We start from the raw sequence: 12669 nt of genomic DNA, 5'->3' as shown, positions 1-12669 counted from the left end.
GCTGATGACATTATTTTACTTAGTCGGTCGAAGAGTTGATTGAAAATTTTAAGATTTTAGCGAATGAGTTGAACAAAAAAGGACTAGAAATTAACCTCGCGAAATGGCAGTATTTTGTGATTAATGTGATTAATTTTGTGATTAATCACCCTCTTGGCTCTCCTCCTCTTGGTTGCGGTACTGATCGGATTTTCCATGCTTTGGACTCGGTGATATACATAGGTGTCCCATATTCTTCTGTAAAAAGACTATCACCTCTTTTAATAATAAGCCATCTGAAACTTAAGATAAGAAAGACGTTCGGTTCCCTCGTTCATCTGCGGGGCAATATGAGAAGGGATATATTAGGTAGACTGTATCAGTCAATGGTTCTACCTTTGATTAGCTTTCCAGTGGTGATTTTGCAAACTTTTCCATCTTCTTCTTCATCTCAAATTTTAGTTGCGTATTTTAGATATCTTAAATTTCTACTAGGTTTTACGTTAAGTGCTCGTAATACTTCTTTAAAATATATTTATGGAATAAAGGACCCGATTGATGTAATAAAGTTTAAGTGTGAGCTTTCAGTTGAGAAGGCTCGAAATTATCTTGAATATAGAAATTTATTCCCGTTTTTTGAAAAAATGTAACCGATGTTAACCGATGACGGATCCGCTTGATGTAATAAAGATTAAGTTTGAAATCTTAGTTCAATAAATTAAAAAAAAAACAAGTTTTTTTTAACTGAAAATAAGGAACGACGTTAAAACTTAAAACGAACATAAATTAGTCAGTATATGAATGGGGCTATCCCCTCCTCAGCGCCGTGATATTTACGATAAATTTTTAATTTATAACAAATCTATTTTTTTTTTAAACAACAAAAAAATTTAGCGTAATGAGCGAGGTGTTGTGGAGGGGACAACCCCGTTCATATACAGGATAATTTCTGTTCGTTTTAAGTTCTAATGTCGTTCCTAAAAAAACTTGCCTTTCTTTAATTTATTTTCTTAACGTTTTTGAATTAATGCAGGTTTTGAACTTGGCTCGCCGTGCATGAATAATTAAAAAGAAATTTGTATATTAATTTTACTTTTATTTGGTTAAATGGCTTTCTCGAAACTTGTTTAATTTTATTTACGAACGTTTTATTAGTAATAAATATACACAAATTACGAATTAACTTACGTAACGAACTTCTATATTCTTATATTTTTAATACGTACCATAGGGGGTTCGTCCCCTAGTCAATACCTTGCTCTTTAAGCTAAAGTTCGAATTTTGTTCCAATTCTTTAAAAATGACCGCTTAATCACAAAGGCCGTTAATCACAATAAATAACTCTTATGAAATTACTAAGAACTCTTTGGCTTAAAGAGCTAGATATTCAAATGGGAGTGAACCCAATTATGTACGTAATATTTTCTCTTCGTTTTAAGTTGTGATGCTGCTGCTCACTTTCAGTTGAAAAACTTGTTTTTTTTAATTTAATTTCTAATTTTTTAAATAATGCTGGGAAATCCGGCGTCCCCTTCATAGCAATGCCCCTTCCCCCATGAAAACTTCCTTCATGGAAAGATCCTCCCACATAACCCCCGATCCCCCCCCCCCACTACCAGAAAAAATCCCTCCTGAAAAGGTTTGTATACTTCCCAATTACCAATACTGGTTCCATTGTAACTGAGCCCCCGTGTAACTGAACCCCCGTGCAACTGAACCCCCGTGACACTGAACCGCGTATAACCGAACCCCCGTGCATCTGAATCCCTGTGCAACTGAACCCCATTTAACTGAGCCCTTGTGCAACTCAACCCCATTTAACTAAACCCCCGTGTAACTGAACCCCCGTGCAACTGAACCCCGTGCAACTGAACCACCGTGTAGCTGACCCCTCGTGCTACTGAAACCTCATGCAACTGAACCCCCTTTAACTGAACCCTCGTGCAACTCAACCCCCGTGCAACTCAACCCCATTTAACTAAACTCCCGTGTAACTGAACCCCCGTGCAACTGTAACGGTATGTAACCATGTAACCATGTAACTGTGTGTTACCAGAACACAACTGATGAGCGAAAAGTGATGAAAGAGAGGGGTAATACCGAACTCTCAGCTACCACTATTGGGAGACATCTGACAGTTTATAAGTGACCTTGAAATTCCTGTGTTGTTTTAAAGTCACTTTTCTGTGAATAGGCAGCGTGGCAGCAGAGTGCACCTGGCGACGATATATCAAATAAGTCCAGTATTTGTCAGTAAAAAATTTCTCAGTGATAATTTATTGCTCCCGCTAGCATTATGTGCTTCTAGGTCCAGGCTTAGGGACCTAGTGGTAAATCCAGGCCTGAGCGTGCACTTATTTTCTTTTGGTGAATTGACTTTTCCTTTAAGCACTCTCTGAAAGTTCAAACTTAATACACAAATCCCTTTATGAGATATGCCATTTTGAAAATCTGCATGCACATAGTGTCTTTTGATTTAGTTTAAGTTCCACCTCAAATACCTCATTCTGTCAAATTTTCAACTTGATATGCGTAGCATTAATAGTGCTAATTTAATAGTAGCAGAGGTCGTAGTAGGAGCAGTATAAGTAATAATAGTGTTGAATTAGTAGTAGTAGTAGCAGTATTAATAGCAGTAGTAGCAGGTAGATGCCCCAGAAGCTTTTTCTTGATAAGCTAAGCTGTTCCAAAAAAATTACTGATACACCTGTATCAGCAATCTGTATGTTATTGCAAGTTACCAATTGTTAAAATTTAAGGTTTTTTAGAAGGGATGATCGTAAAAACTTTGAAGGCGGCTGATTCGATTGGAAATTGAAAGTTCAGGTTCAATTTCAAAGAAACAAAGGTAATCACAGGACAATCAGCCTTTCCCTCTTATCAGACATCCCCCCCCCAAATACATCCGATTTAAAATGAAAATAAACATTTTGTTCAAAATAGTCTGAAGATCAAATAACCATGCCTTTGGGGTTAACAACCCCACCAGCAGCATCTGGGGCAAGGGCTGTAAGTTAAGCTGGTTGCTAATTGCTAACACAAAGGGTTTTTGTAGAATACATTTTGTATGAACTTTGGGGGGGGGGCTCATTCGATTGGAAATAAAAATTTCCAGTGCACTTTTTCAGAGTTAAAAGTGATCGGAGTGCTTCCACCCCACCCTATTTTTCCCCCCGATACATCCGATCTGAATATTGGAACGGCCATTTTATTGAAAACAGTTTAAAGGTTAAATAAGTAAACCATAGTTAAATAACTATGGTTCATAACCGTATTGTGTTTTAACCAATGTAAGTACAGTGGTTGAGTTGCACGAGGGTTCAGTAGCACAAGGGTTCAGTTGCACGGTGGTTCAGTTACACGGGGCTTTAGTTAAATGGGGTTGAGTTGAGTAGTATGCACCTTCTGGATTTGCCAACGCCCCTAGGAATTTCTACATTATTCTATAGAAGCTTCTCACCTTTTCAAAGAGAGTGACTATCCCCATGCATATAGGTAATACGTCTACAGGGCATTACACATTTTCAAAGAGAGTGAGTATAACTTGATTGGTGATTGGGATTTGAATAAAAGGAATAGTTTTCACTACAATTTAGTGGATATAGTCTGGTTTATTGTGAGTATTTGACATTTTTGCAAAAAGGGATTCGCAAATTGGACACTATGAACGATATTAATTAATTTTTTGAATAATAGGAGTGTGAATGATTCTAATTAGTGATTGGATTGTATGACGGTGGAGAAAAAAAGGATTAAACTGATTAACAGTTAAGGTAACCCCGAAGGGGTTGTTAACTCAGGTAATTTGTTATAAATTTGAAACAACATCAGTCTATGAAAATGGCTAACGACAATAGAATGACATTGTGAGTTGACCTAGCTTTACCTCTCCGTTGTGTCAATTTTGGAGGTAAAATCAAAAATACTCAGAATTGAAAATAATGGGGATCGGCCTCACGGGGACGGCTCAGTGGCCCTTCGTTCCCTCTTTTCTGTGGGCTGGGGTGGGGGGGTCAATTTTGGAGGGAAAACCAAAAATTCTCAGAATCGAAAATAAATGGGATCGGCCTCAAGGGCAAGGCTCAGAGGCCCATCCATCCTCCATTTCTGAGGGCAGGGGGGAGGGGGAGTCAATTTTGGAGGGCAAACCCAAAGTACTCCTAATCGAAAATAAACGGGATCTGCCTCAAGGGGAAGGCTCAGAGGCTCCTCTTTCCTCCATTTCTGAGGGCAGGGGGGAGGGGGAGTCAATTTCGTAGGGAAAACCAAAAAAACACCGAGTCTAAAATAAACGGGATCTGCCTCAAGGGAAAGGCTCAGACCCCCCTCGTACCACAATGTCTGAGGGCAGGGGAGGGGGGAGGTCAATTTTGGAGGGAAAATCAAAAATACTCACAATCGAAAATAAACGAGATCTGCCTCACGGGGACGGCTCTGAGGCCCTTGGTACCCTCTTTCCGGTGGGATGGGGTGGGGGCGGGGGAGTTAAGTTTAGAGTGAAAATCAACATTACTCAGACTTGAAAATAATCGGGATCTGTATGATGGGAAAGGCTCAGAGTTCCTTCGTTCCTCCATTTCTGAGGGGCAGGCGATGGCGGAGGTCAATTTAGGAGGGAAAACCAAAAATACTCAGAATCGAAAATAAATGAGATTCTGCCTCAAGGGCAAGTCACAGTGGCCCTTCGTTCCCCAATTTCTGAGGGCAGGGGAGGGGTGGGGGGGTTTAATTTTGGAGGGAAAACCAAAAATACTCATAATCAAAAATAAACGGGATCTGCCTCAAGGGGAAGGCTCAGAGGCCCTTTGTTCCCCCATTTCTGTGGGCTGGGGAGGGGGGGGGGAGGGTCAATTTTGGAGGGAAAACCAAAAATGCTCAGAATCAAAAATAAATGGGACCTGCCTCAAGGTAACGGCCCATAGGCCCGCCGTTCCCCCATTTCTGAGGGCCGGGGAGGGGGGCGGGTCAATTTTGGAGGGAAAACCAAAAATGCTCAGAATCGAAAATAAATGGGCTCTGCCTCAAGGGCAAGGCTCAGAGACCCCTCCGCCCACCATGTCTGAGGGCCGGGGAGAGGGGGAGTCAATTTTGGAGGGAAAACCAAAAATACTCAGAATCGAAAATAAATAGGATCTGCCTCAAGGGGAAGGCTCTGAGACCCTTCTTTACCCCATGTCTGAGGGCAGGGGAGGGGGGAGGTCAATTTTGGAGGGAAAACCAAAAATACTCAGAATCGAAAATAAACCCGATCTGCCTCAAGGGAATGGCTCAGAGGCCCTTCGTTCCCACATTTCTGAGGGCAGGGGAGGGGGTGGGGGAGTCAATTTTAGAGGGAAAACCAAAAATACTCAGAATCGAAAATAAACGGGATCTGTCTCATGGGCAAGGCTCAGAGGTCCTTCGTTCCTCCATTTCTGAGGGGCAGGAGAGGGAGGGGGTCAATTTTGGAGGGAAATCCAAAAATACTCAGAATCGAAAATAATCGGGAATCTGCCTCAAGGGGAAGGCTCAGAGGCCCATCATTCCTCCATTTCTGTGGGAAGGGGCGGGGAGGGGGGGGTAATTTTGGAGAGGAAACCCAAAAAAAATCAAAATCGAAAATAAACGGGATCTTCCTCAAGGGGAAGGCCTGGGCTGATGTTTGCAAGTCGAAGAATTTGTCTTTGTTGGTTTGAATGTCTAAAGTGCCTGTCTTTCTCTGTTTACATGTCTGATTCTTTTTGTTTGCATGTCCGGGTTGGTGTTTGCAAGTCCAAGTTGGGTTTTTCAGACCTATGTTTTTTTTAGATTTTCGTGCGTGTTTGGTTCCCGGGGTTTATTATTTGAGAAGTTAACTTTAGTATTTCGTGATTTGACGTGCCTGAAATCGTGAATTAGAATAGTTAATTAGCTGTTTGGGTTTTCAGACCTAGTTTTTTTAGATGTTCGTGGGAGTTAGGTTCCTGGGATTTATTATTTGAGAAGTTAACTTTAGTATTTCATAGTTTGACGTGCCTGAAATCATGAATTAGAATATTTAATTGGCTGTTTGGGGATTTTCAGACCTAGGTTTTTTTTTTAGATTTTTGTGTGTGTTTGACTCCTGGGGTTTATTATTTGAGAAGTTAACTTTAGTATTTTGTGGTTTTACGTGCCTGAAATCATGAATTAGAATAGTTAATTAGCTGTTTGGGTTTTCAGACCTAGTTTTTTAGATTTTTGTGGGCGTTAGGTTCCTGGGATTTATTATTTGAGAAGTTAACTTTAGTATTTCGTATATGACGTGCCTGAAATCATGAATTAGAATATTTAATTGGCTGTTTGGGGTTTTCAAACCTAGGTTTTTTAGGTTTTCGTGTGTGTTTGACTCCTGGGGTTTATTATTTGAGAAGTTAACTTTAGTATTTTGTGGTTTTACGTGCCTGAAATCATAAATTAGAATATTTAATTAGCTGTTTAGGGTTTTCAGACCTAGGGTTTTTAGATTTTCGTGGATGTTTGACTCCTCGGGTTTATTATTTGAGAAGTTAACTTTAGTATTTTGTGGTTTTACGTGCCTGAAATCATGAATTAGAATAGTTAATTACCTGTTTATGGTTTTTAGACCTAGATTTTTTAGATTTTCGTTGGTGTTTGTTTCTTGGAGTTTATTATTTGAGAAGTTAACTTTAGTATTTTATGTTTCGACGTGCCTGAAATCATTAATTAGAATAGTTAATTAGCTTTTTGGGTTTTCAGACATAGTTTTTTAGATTTTCGTGGGTGTTAGGTTCCTGGGGTTTATTATTTGAGAAGTTAACTTTAGTATTTCGTGATTTGACGTGCCTGAAATCATGAATTAGAATAGTTAATTAGCTGTCTGGGTTTTCAGACATAGTTTTTTAGATTTTCATGGGTGTTAGGTTCCTGGGGTTTATTATTTGAGAAGTTAACTTTAGTATTTCATGGATTGACTTGCCTGAAATCATGAATTAGAATATTTAATTGACTGTTTGGGGATTTTCAGACCTAGGGTTCTTAGGTTTTCGTGGGTGTTTTTTTCCTGGAGTTTATTATTTGAGAAGTTAAGTTTAGTATTTTGTTGTTTTACGTGCCTGAAATCATGAATTAGAATAGTTAATTAGCTGTTTGGGTTTTCAGACCTAGTTTTTTAGATTTTCGTGTGTGTTAGGTTCCTGGGATTTATTATTTGAGAAGTTAACTTTAGTATTTCATAGTTTGACTTGCCTGAAATCATTAATTAAAATATTTAATTGTCTGTTTGGGGATTTTCAGACCTAGGTTTTTTAGGTTTTCGTGGGTGTTTGACTCCTGGGGTTTAGTATTTGAGAAGTTAACTTTAGTATTTTGTGGTTTTACGTGCCTGAAATCATGAATTAGAATAGTTAATTAGCTGTTTGGCTTTCAGACCTAGTTTTTTAGATTTTCGTGGGTGTTAGGTTCCTGGGATTTATTATTTGAGAAGTTAACTTTAGTATTTCTTGGTTTGACTTGGCTGAAATCATGAATTAGAATATTTAATTGGCTGTATGGGGATTTTCAGACCTAGGTTTTTTAGGTTTTCGTGTATGTTTGACTCCTGGGATTTATTATTTGAGAAGTTAACTTTAGTATTTTGTGGTTTTTCGTGCCTGACATCATGAACTAGAATAGTTAATTAGCTGTTTAGGGTTTTCAGACCTAGTTTTTTTTTGATTTTCGTGGGTGTTTGTTTCCTGGGGTTTATTATTTGAGAAGTTAACTTTAGTATTTCGGGGTTTGACGTGCCTAAAATCATGAATTAGAATAGTTAATTAACTGTTTGGGTTTTCAGACCTACGTTTTTTATATTTTCGTGGGCGTATCTGATGAAATAATTTAGATCGTATGATCAATTTAATTAATTTTTTAATGCACTAGTTTTTCAGTAAGGACATTCGATATCCTAAAAGTGTTTAATTCAAACTTTTACCTTGACCATCGATGTTGTTAGCAGAATTTCAAAAGGATCATTTATGAATATTGGCGTATCTGATGAAATAATTTAGATCGTATGATCAATTTAATTTATTTTTTAATGCAGTGATTTCACATCTTGGATATACAGTACAGATACTTCATTCAATAAATTAAGAAAAAATCGCAATTAAGTAACAAACTCTTTATTGTTTTCACCTCTTGGATATAAAATGCAGATATTTCATTCAATAAATTATGAAAAAATTGTAAGCAAGTAACAAACTCTTTCCTGAAGTCACATCTTGGATACACAATGCAGAAACTTCATTTAAGAAACTATGAAAAAATTGTAAATAAGTAAGTAACAAATGCTTTCTTGAAGTCACCTCTTGGATACACAATGCAGAAATTTCATTAAAGAAATTATAAAAAAATTGTAAGTAAGTAGCAAGTTCTTTCTTGACTTCCCCTGCTGGATAAACAAAAAGAAATTTCTTTCTAGGAATTCTGAAAAAATTCTATGTAAGTAACAAACTCTTTTTTGAATGTACCCCTTATATATACAATGCAGAAATAATATATAGGATATTATGACAAAAATTTAATCAAGTAAAAAACTTTTTCCTGATGTCAATTCTTGGATACACACTACAGAAATTTCATTTAAGAAACTTTGAAAAAAATTTTAAGTAAATAAGTAACAAATTCTTTCTTGAAGTCACTTCTTGGATACACAATACATAAATTTAATTAAAGAAACTATTAAAAAATTGTAAGTAAGTATCAAATTCTTTCTTGAATTCACATGCTGGATAAACAAAAAGACATTTCGTTCAATAAATTATGACAAAATTTTAAGTAAGTAACAAACTCTTTATTGTTTTCACGACTTAGATACACGATGTAGAAATTTAATTCAAGAATTATGAAAAAATTCTCAGTAAGTAACAATTTCTTTCTTGAAGTCATCTCTTGGATGCACACTTCGGAAATTTCATTCAAGAAATTATGAAAATATTTGTAAGTGAGTAACAAACTTTTTTGATTTCACCTCTTGGATATACATTACAAATATTTCATTCAATAAATTATGAAAAAAATCACAAGTAAGTAACAAACTCTTTATTGTTTTCACCTCTTGGATATACAATGCGGATATTTCATACAATAAATTATGAAAAAATTGTAAGCGAGTAACGAACTCTTTCCTGAAGTCACATCTTGGATACACAATGCAGAAACTTCATTTAAGAAACTTTGAAAAAATTGTAAGTAAGTAAGTAACAAATATTTTCTTGAAGTCTCCTCTTGGATACACAATACAGAAATTTCATAAAAGAAATTAAGAAAAAATTGTAAGTAAGTTGCAAATTATTTCTTGAATTCACCTGCTGGATAAACAAAAAGACATTTCGTTCAAGAAATTATGACAAAATTCTAATTAAGTAACAAACTCCTTATTTTTTTTCACGACTTAGATACACGATGTAGAAATTTAATTCAAGAAATTATGAAAAAAATCTCAGTAAGTAACAATTTCTTTCTTGAAGTCAACTCTTGGATACACAATACGGAAATTTCATTCAAGAAATTATGAAAATATTTGTAAGTAAGTAACAAACTCTTTATTGATTTCACCTCTTGGATATACAGTACAGATACTTCATTCAATAAATTACCAAAAAATCGCAAGTAAGTAACAAACTCTTAATTGTTTTCACCTGTTGGATATACAGTACGAAAATTTCATTCAATAAATTATGAAAATTTTTAAGCATGTGACAAACTCTTTGAAGTCACCTCTTGGATACGCAATACAGAAATTTTATAAAAGAAATTAGGAAAAAAATTGTAAGTAAGTAGCAACTTCTTTCTTGAATTCACCTGCTGGATAAACAAAAAGACATTTCGTTCAAGAAATTATGACAAAATTCTAAGTAAGTAACAAACTCTTTATTGTTTTCACGACTTAGATATACGATGTATAAATTTAATTCAAGAAATTATGAAAAAATTCTCAGTAAGTAACAATTTCTTTCTTGAAGTCAACTCTTGGATACACAATACGGAAATTTCATTCAAGAAATTATGAAAATATTTGTAAGTAAGTAACAAACTCTTTATTGATTTCACCTCTTGGATAGACAGTACGGATACTTCATTCAATAAATTATGAAAAAATCGAAAGTACATAACAAACTTTTTATTATTTTCACCTCTTAGATTTACCATACGGAAATTTCATTCAATAAATTACGAAAAATTTTAAGCAAATAACAAATTCTTTCCTGAAGTCACCTCTTGGATAGACAATTCAGAAACTTCATTTAAGAAAGTATGAAAAAATTGTAAGTAAGTAAGTAGGTAACAAATTCTTTCTTGAATTCGCCTCTTGGATAAACAAAAAAAAAGTCATTTCATTCAAGAAATTATTAAAAAATTCTAAATAAGTAACAAACCCTTTCTTGAATTCGCCATTGGGTTGCACAATACAGAAATTTAATTCAGGAAACTATGAAAAACATTGCAAACAAACTATTTCTCGAGCTCGCTTCCTGGACAGACAATACAGCAATTTCACTCAAGAAATTATGAAAAAATTGTAAGTAAGTAGCAAACTGTTTCTTGAATTCTCCTCCTGGATGCACAATACAGATATTTCATTCAAGAAATTATAAAAAAAATTGTAAGTAAGTAACAAACTCTTTCTTGAATACACCTCTTGGATACCCAATACGGAAATTTCATTCAAGAAATTATGAGAAAATTCTAAGTAAGTAACAATCTCGGAAATTTCATTCAAGAAATTTTGAGAAAATTCCAGGTAAGTAACAATCTCTTTTTTGAAGTCCCCTCTTGGATACACAATACTGATATTTTATTCAAGAAATTATAAAAAAAAGGAAAGTAAGTAAAAAACTCTTTATTGATTTCACCTCTTGGATACAAAAGAAACATTTCATTCAAGAAATTATGACAACATTCTAAGTAAGTAAAAAAAACTCATTCTTGGATTCGCCGTTTGCATGCACAATACAGAAACGTCATTCTCTGGGACCTCCATACGTGATTAAACACGTTTTTAAACTACATGCTATTTGCTTGCATTTCCTTGGTACCTTTCCAAACTAGCGGGGATTCCCCACTGGCTCCTACACATTGCAAAAAAGTGAGCAGTACGAAAACTCCACGTTTTCAACCAGACTGGTTTTTTAGCTAAATCTTTGGAAACAGTCAAGTTATCGTATATTGAGCAATCTCCGCTGTCTCTGATTGACCCCTAAAAAAAATGGGTGTTGTCTAAAAAACCAGTCTGGTTGAAAACGAGGAGTTTTCGTACTGCTCACTTTTTTCCAATGTGTAGGAACTAGTGGGGAATCCCCGCTCGTTTGGAAAGGTGCCAAGGAAAGGCAAGTAAAAAGTATGTAGTTTCAAAACGTGTTTAATCACGTGTAGAGGTCCCATAGAATGAAATTTCTGTATTGTGCATGCAAACGGCGAATTCAAGAATGCTTTTTTTTACTTACTTAGAATTTTGTCATAATTTCTTGAATGAAATGTCTTTTTTTGTAACCAAGAGGTGAAATTAATAAAGAGTTTGTTACTTCCTTTCCTTTTTTATAATTTCTTGAATAAAATATCCGCATTGTGTATCCAAGAGGGGACTTCAAGAAAGAGATTGTTACTTACCTGGAATTTATTCATAATTTCTTGAATGAAATTTCCGTATCGTATTGCGTATCCAAGAGGGGACTTAAAGAAAGAGATTGTTACTTACTTAGAATTTTCTCATAATTTCTTGAATGAAATTTCCGTATTAGGTATCCAAGAGGTGTATTCAAGAAAGAGTTTGTTACTTACTTATATTTCTTGTAGAATTTATTAAATGAAATATCTGTATTGTGCATCCAGGAGGAGAGTTCAAGAAACAGTTTGCTACTTACTTACTTACAATTTTTTCATAATTTCTTGAATGAAATTGCTGTATTGTCTGTCCAGGAAGCGATTTCGAGAAAGAGTTTATTTGCAATGTTTTTCATAGTTTCCTGAATTAAATTTCTGTATTGTGCAACCCAATGGCGAATTCAAGAAAGGGTTTGTTACTTATTTAGAATTTTGTCATATTTTCTTGAATGAAATGACTTTTTTTTGTTTATCCAAGAGGCGAATTAAATAAGTAATTTGTTACTTACTTACTTAGTTACACTGTTTTCACACTGTCTTAAATGAAATTTCTGCACTGTGTATCCAAGAGGTAACTTAAGGGAAGAGTTTTTTACTTTCTTACAAGCTTTCATAATTTATCGAATTAAATTTCCGTATTGTATATCTAAGAGGTGAAAACAATAAAGAGTTTGTTACTTACTGGCGATTTTTTCATAATTTATTGAATGAAGTATCTGTACTGTATATCCAAGAGGTGAAATCACTAAAGAGTTTGTCACTTACTTACAAATATTTTCATAATTTATTGAATGAAATTTCCGTATTGTGTATCCAAGCGTTGACTTCAAGAAAGAAATTGTTACTTACTGAGAATTTTTTCATAATTTCTTGAATTAAATTTCTACATCGTGTATCTAAGTCGTGAAAACAGTAAAGAGTTTGTTACTTAGTTAAAATTGTGTCATAATTTCTTGAACGAAATGTATTTTTGTTTATCCAGCAGATGAATTCAAGAAAGAATTTGCTACTTACTTACAATTTTTTTCATAATTTATTTTATGAAATTTCTGTATTGTGTATCCAAGAGGTGACTTCAAAGAGTTTGTT

Source organism: Artemia sp. Qi Xiang Cuo, chromosome 8 (assembly GCF_049724085.1).
Source record: "Artemia sp. Qi Xiang Cuo chromosome 8, ASM4972408v1, whole genome shotgun sequence".
In the NCBI taxonomy this organism is placed as follows: domain Eukaryota; kingdom Metazoa; phylum Arthropoda; class Branchiopoda; order Anostraca; family Artemiidae; genus Artemia; species Artemia sp. Qi Xiang Cuo.
This window is presented reverse-complemented; position numbering follows the sequence as displayed.